This window comes from Pteropus alecto, unplaced genomic scaffold (genome assembly GCF_000325575.1).
Source record: "Pteropus alecto unplaced genomic scaffold, ASM32557v1 scaffold92, whole genome shotgun sequence".
NCBI lineage: Eukaryota > Metazoa > Chordata > Mammalia > Chiroptera > Pteropodidae > Pteropus > Pteropus alecto.
The window spans coordinates 14,244,860-14,252,193 of record NW_006432447.1 but is presented as its reverse complement, the minus strand read 5'-3'; positions in this window follow the sequence as shown (position 1 = coordinate 14,252,193).

The following is a 7,334-nucleotide window of genomic DNA, read 5'->3' as shown; positions in this document are numbered from 1 at the left end:
ATCAATGAAATAAAGATCTGGGTCTTTGAAATGTCAATACATTTGTCAAACCCCTAGCAAGACTGGAAAAGAAAAAAGAGAAAAAATACAAATTACCAGTATTAGAAATTAAATAGGAAGTAGCACTACACACTGTACAAACATCAAAAGGATAATTAAGGAATACTGCAAACAACTCTACAGTCATAAATTTGACGATTTAAACAAAATGGACCAATTTCTCAAAAACACAAAATACTACAATTCACACAATATGAAATAGATCATTTGAATACTCTATACTATTTTAAAAATTTGTAATTGATAAATTCTCCAGAAGGAAATCTACAAGTCCACATGGTTTCATTAGAGAATTCTTCCAATGTTGAAGGAAAAATTAACAGCAATTCTTTACAATCTCTTCAGAAAATTGAAGTGAAGTAAATGCTTCTCAATTAATTTGTGTTGTATTACTATAATACCAAATAGAGACAAAGATATCACAGAAAAAAAAAACTATAGACTGATTTCCCTCCTGAATATAGAGGCAAAAATCCTTAACAAAATATTAGCAAACAGAATTCAGCATTATAAAAAATAATTTTATATCATGATCAAGTGGGAACCAGAACATAGAACAAAATGACAAAAAGAAGACAGTAACTAGGTCATGAAATAATTTAAAATGGAACAATGTAATCAATAAACACAAACATACAATATCAGTTAATGTTATAAAACAAAATCCAATCTTGTGCTGTCTATAAGAGACTAATGAAAAATTGATTTAGCAAGGTTGACACACAAAAAGGATGGGCAAATTTATAACATTAAAATGTAAACAAAAGTATTGGATTCTTATTAATATTAGATAGAGTTCTGGCTTAAAAAAATTAAAAGACACCTAGCAGGAAGTTTATATGGAAGATATTACGGTCATAAATCTATAGGTACCTTGCAATCAAATATATAAAGCAAAAAAATTTTAAAGCATCACAATAAATCAAAAGAAATACATTAATACTGCAAAATGCTAATATTTTTATTAGTTCTTAAGAATTCAAAAATAGAAGATTTCTTTAGAATTCATTGGTATGCAAGTGACAGAAATTATTTAAAATTTAGTACCCCAAGTAAGGGATCTTTGATGAAAGTCAAGGGGTAGAATTCAGATATCTTTCTTCAATGTTATTATTATTACTGAGCATTTCTCTCTTCTTTCCCCACTGTCCTCTGTATCTCATCCCTTTTCTTTCTCTCGCTTGCTCACTTTTCCTTTCTCCACCTCTAGGCTCCGCATTTCTGTACTTTGGCTTTTGTTCTGTATAAGTACTTTTACATTTACATCATCCGTATAACTGGCAATATAAATATAATAAGATCTTATCTTTCCTAACAATCCTAGCAAATGAATGTGGTTATATCTGCCTGTTATGAGTCAAATGAACTTCTGTGATTCAGTCCCTGTGACCAGCCATAGAGTATTCCAATTGGCTAATACTGAGTCACATGCTTAACTCTGGGGCTGAGATAGGGTCAGTCTCATTCAAACCACATCGATTGAATAATTAACATAAGAAAATTAAAGTATTAGTACCCAAAGAGAAAAAACAAGGTAAGCAGGAACAGGTGACAAATGTCCACTACAAAGATTTGAATAATACAATTAATAAAATTAGCCTTACAGATACAGACACCTGAAGTTTTACCCTCTTTTCCTGCATATCAGATCATATTAATATGTGTATTATGTTTCTGCTAGATTGCAGCTCTCTCGAATTTATAGCAATCTATTTCCTGTCCTTATACCCTGCCCCTACTGATGCAAATTATTTAAGCTTTCTTATTTTTTCTAATAGTTCTAGGAATCTACAAAGTCCACAAGTTCTCATAGGTAATTTTTAAACTATTGCTGTTACTGCCACCCCAGGTCTGTAGAAGCCAACCTTTGTCATTCTGGTTGTGTAATATCCTAGACTCCATGTCTCACCTGCGATTAACCTCTTTCCAGCAACCTTTCAGTTCTTATCAGAACTGAGCCTCAAAATGGTAAATGCCTTCTCCTAATTTTCATCCTGGGGCACCGCTGGTCTGTAGAGTATACATTCTCTCTTTTGCACCATTTTCCAATCGCACATAGAGCCTCTTCCCTCTCTTACCTGCAGTACTGCAGAAAACTGATAATACTTAATAAATTTTATTATATATTTCAAAAGTACAATAAAAAATCAATGACTTATGATATATGCGTAGTGGGCTTGAATAGACTCTCGGCATTTACTCATGGGGTCCACTACAGGTCCTTCCTTGTCTGGCCCCTAACTTGTTGTCTCCTGCTCACAAGCTGCCTTAAGAAAGCCTACACTTAGAGTGAAGGTCAATAAGGTACACAAATTTGAGAGAGCCAGTTCAGGACACAGCCATATCAGACAAAAAATATTATAATATATATTAATTATCCACACTATGTTATTACTTTAACATACAAAATATAAGAAATAAATGTTTGTTTAAAACTATGTATTATTACGTGTTATTTAATTTTCTGTTATATAAGTGCTATAATTTAAGAACAACAATAGGACTAAACAGTGACAATTAGCAATAATTAATAGTAGGACAATTAAATAATGTTTGCAAAAAAAATAACAATAATTTATGTTCTTTTCTGTCCTTTGATATGGCACTTTAAATCTTTTAATTATTTATTGGATATTTATATTTCATAGGTTGCATTATGGTGTGTTCTAAAGATTCATAAATTTAAGAACTTTTAAACGGAGAACATAAATATAATAGAACTAATTAAACAGATATTACCTAAATGTAAGAAAAACATAACAATGACATGTTTTTATCCATTCTATGATGGGATACTTTTACTCTTTCTGGGTTTCCCCCACCACTCCGCCCCCAATAATACTGCTCTGAACTTCTTATAGCCTGTAGGATAACCTTTTTTTTCTTTTATATAAAAGAAAAATTATTGTAAAATGTAAAATTCACTTTGACTCACAGTTTTGCGCTTATCATTGTCATATTACATTGACTCTTGGTGCCAGTCCGATATGATAACATCAAACTAAATATCCTCTCAACAAAAGCTGTGAGCACAGAGCACTTAGGATTTTACTTAACAGCAACAGTAGGCCTTTTCGATTTATAAGGATTGGTTTTCAGTTTTCTAATAATGTCCTGGTTTCTGGTCTGCCATGTAAAGAGCTTTAGAGTTGTGTTTTCTGTCTTTAAAATAAGAAAATTCAAAAAAACCTGAAAATCACCAACTATTCCTCCATCTGTTAAAGAATCGAGGTCACAGATCAAGACACTACCCTAAAATTGGAGAGAAAATTTAATAAAGAGATTCACAGCTTATCTGCAGCCAGTACCAGCAGGAACACTTAAGCTATTGATCAATCGCTGGAGGTTTGGCACTGATGAATTTAAGAGTTAAAGCTCCAGGGCCCCCAGTTCAGGAAAGGGCCAGACTTTTGTGAGTTTCATGTTTAAGAGCCCCACCAAGTTATGAGGGTAAAGATCAGAGAAAAGCTCCCTCATACTTCTAGAATAAACAGGGGGAAAGCAGCAATTTTGAAATAAGCTCAGAACATTCTGTTCTCCTAAACAAAAGTCTACCCTCAAGGGCAACTGCTTTGTCAGAGCCTAAGAGACTTGGGACTTATCAGAACCTAATTGAACAAGGGGAAGTGAAATACCACCTCAGATCTCCTCTTGCCTCCTGTCTCACATAAAAGTATAAAACTAAAGGCAGAGAAACACTTGTGAAGGTCACAGCCTAGGGGCACAGGCTCACTAAAAGGCTGAGACCTAATCATGAGGCTCCTCTCACTGTTCACCACCATGTAGATTGGACTCTTCTACAAAAACGAGAGATTACAGTTGAAAGAGCTAGCCTCAAGCACTTTTTAAACTAGCTCTAGGAAAATCCAAAGACCACAGTGGGGAACAAAAAGGGACTCTAGAGGAAATTTTAGTCTCTGAAACCTACAGCTAAAGCAAACAGTAAACATAACCTACAGTTATGGAGAGATCGTACATGTTTATGGATAGAAAAGCTTGATATTATTAAAATATCAGTTCTTCTAAACTTGATCTATAGATTCAGCATAATCTCAGTCCAAATACCAGTGAGTCATTTTGTGGATATCAAAAAACTTAATCAAAAGTATACATGGACAGGCAAAAGACTCAGAATAGCCAACACAATATTGAACAATAACAAAATTGGAGGGTTGACACTGCCTGACTTCACTTATAATAAAGCTACAGTGATCAAGACAGAGTGGCATTTATAAAAGAATAGAAAAATAGATTAGCGATAAAGACTAGAAAGCTTAGAAATAGAGCCACATAAATATAGTCAACTAATCTTTAACAAAAGAGCAAGGGTGATTCAATGGATAGAGGACAGACTTTTCAAAACATGGTGATGAAACAACTAGACATCCTTAAGCAAAAAAAAAAAAAAGAATAAAAAAGAAAGAGAGAGAGAATCTATATACAGACCATGCACACATCTCAAAAAATTAATTCTAAATGTATCATAGATCTAAATGTAAAATGCAAAAGTATAATATTCTAGAAGATAACATAGAAAAAAGTTTAAGTGACCATGGGTTTGGCAATGAGATTTTAGATATAACACCAAAAACACAACCCATGAGAGAAAAGAATTGATAAGTGGGACTTCAGTAAAATTAAAAACTCTATGATGATACTGTTAAGATAATAAAAAAGATAAGTTAAAAATTGAGAGAAAAATATTTACTAAAAACATCTGATAAAGAACTTGTATTTAAAATATATAAAGAACTCTTAAAACTCAACAGTAAAAAAACAACCCTATTATAAAATATACAAATGATTTGAACCTTAGCAAATAATATATATATGTGTGTGTGTGTGTGTATATATATATGTGTGTGTGTGTGTGTGTATATATGGCAAATAAGCATATGAGAAGCTGTTCGACATCATATGTCATGAGTGAAATGAAAATGAAAAAAAGATACAAATACACACCTGTGAAAATGGCTAAAATAGAAAACACTGACAATAAGCTCATCTACTTTGAATCTATGTGCTTGTTTTGATAGATGAGCTGTTTGTCAATCAGATCTTTCTCTTATCTATAAATTCATCATATAGACTATCCATGTCTAAAATGTTCATCATTTTTAAGCATTCAGAAGCACATTAGATTTCATCATAATGTAAATCTCTCTGAGAAAGTGGTTTTAATATACAAACATAATTTGAATTTTGAAATCAAAATCGAATTCTAAATGTTATAATTTTAGTAAAGACATTGAGAAAGTACTATTAATATTAGCTCCTCTTTTCTGTAAACATACTTTTGGATTCTGAACCAATCTTATTTCCAAAGAATGAGTCAAGTTTTTCACTATATGGGTTTTCGTTGCAACTTACACATAGCATCAAATAATGCAGGTGCAGTCAGTTCATTTTATGCTCAACTCATTATGGCCCTTTAAAGATCATCAAACAATTTTGGAGAAACTGCATATAAGTTTCTGTTAAGTAATCCTTTTCCCATTTCTCATCTTCAATATATTTCTTAACTGGAAAACATTCTTCCTGCTTCAAACTTTAAAAATATGATTTTACAATGGGCCAATATTTTAATATCTTTCCTATGGTTGACATCAATGAGATTCATCCCGTAGACACATGAAAGGCTATCTCCTTTTATTTCAATAAAGTCTAAAATACCATTAAGTGCTTCTGCACATTTTCAAGAAACTGTAAAGTAATAAAAAATTTTCATTCCAAAATCTTCCATATCACAGATAAGAAAATCACATCACTTGTTAGCACTGTTGTGTAAGAAGTTTGCAGGAAATTTAACAGATTAAATCTTATTTTCTTTGTAGGAAGTTTAAAACTGAAAGGAATTTTCCAAAATTTACATTTGCCCTAATGGACCAAATATGCAGATTGATAAGCAGAGTCTAGAGGATATTTGGACAAGATATCAACAATCTTTTATTTAACATTTGCTGATGTTGCATTAGAATCTACACAGAAATTTAGAAAATGTTTCAAACTATGTTTTTAATAATCAAAGTACCTAATAGCTAGGAATAACATTTTTTTTTGCCATGATTTAGCTTATCACTTAATATACTGTAGAAAGTGTGATTACTGATAATATCTGACAGAAAAAGGTGTACACTCGAGCCAACATGCCTATTTTCAGAATTTCTCACTGTGTGTACTTACATGCCATTTTAGTTGCAATCTCTGAACCAGGAAATGTAATGTTACTCATTTTCACAGAACAATAAAAGGCACAATGTGGAATCATCAAGAATATAGCTAAGTTATTGCATGGTATTGTCTCGGCCAAGTGGGGACCTTGAACTGATGTTAGTCCCTCATGCAGTGCACACCCTCATCAACCTAAATAAAGAGATAAACTGAGGCAAGCTCGAATTACCAGAAATTGAGTTTATTCTGGAATAGCAGAGGAATTGCAATTTAGGAAACGCGAATTTCAGCAAGCTGCAGGGGGAGTCCACCAAAGTTTTGGAGCAGGCTGCATTTATAGGCAAGGAGTACCAATGTGGAGAAAGGAGGAGTCAGGCCAGAGTTTAAGCAGTAAGTTCATTGGCTTGAGGATGGGAAGAGAGTCTTGGTGGATGTTCACTGGTCCGAAGATAAGTCCCAGTTTTCCAGAAGTCAGGCATTTTAAAAAAGAGATGTCTCTCAGTAAAGTTTTGTTTTCCTGAGGATGTATGCTATGACATTCTCTATTTCACAGTCTCTAGTTCCATTTTAGATTGAAATCCTTTCATACACTAGATAACAGCTTATAAAGTCACAAGTAATTTAAGTTTCTGATTTGACTTTCCCAGAGGCCCTTGTAGTAAAGTCTCCCCAGCCTCCCAGGGCCCTCCTTTGCATACTCTGCAGATAAGATTCCCATGAAGGTTAGTAACCCACTCCCCCACCCCCCGCTTTTTTTTTTGGTTTGAATCGACCGAGCTGGCCTTAGCCTAAGAACCCCCAAATACCCCCTATTAACCCTAATAAATGCACGTGTCCTGGGTTCTGTAGCTCTCTCTGTCTTGACTTCCCCATGTGGCCCCTCAAGGTGTGCCACGTACTTCTTCCAGGACCTGTATTGAACATCTCTATTTCAATTTCTCTTGTGGTCTGTTGTTGAACTGAGGCTCACCATTCAACATCCCAGTGCTCTACTTACCAGAAGTTAATAAAGTCATATCAGATATGTGTGTTCATTTGGGAAGAAGGCCTGAACAAATTCAGTGGCTGTTGATTTTGAATGAGCATAGATATTTTTCGGGGAG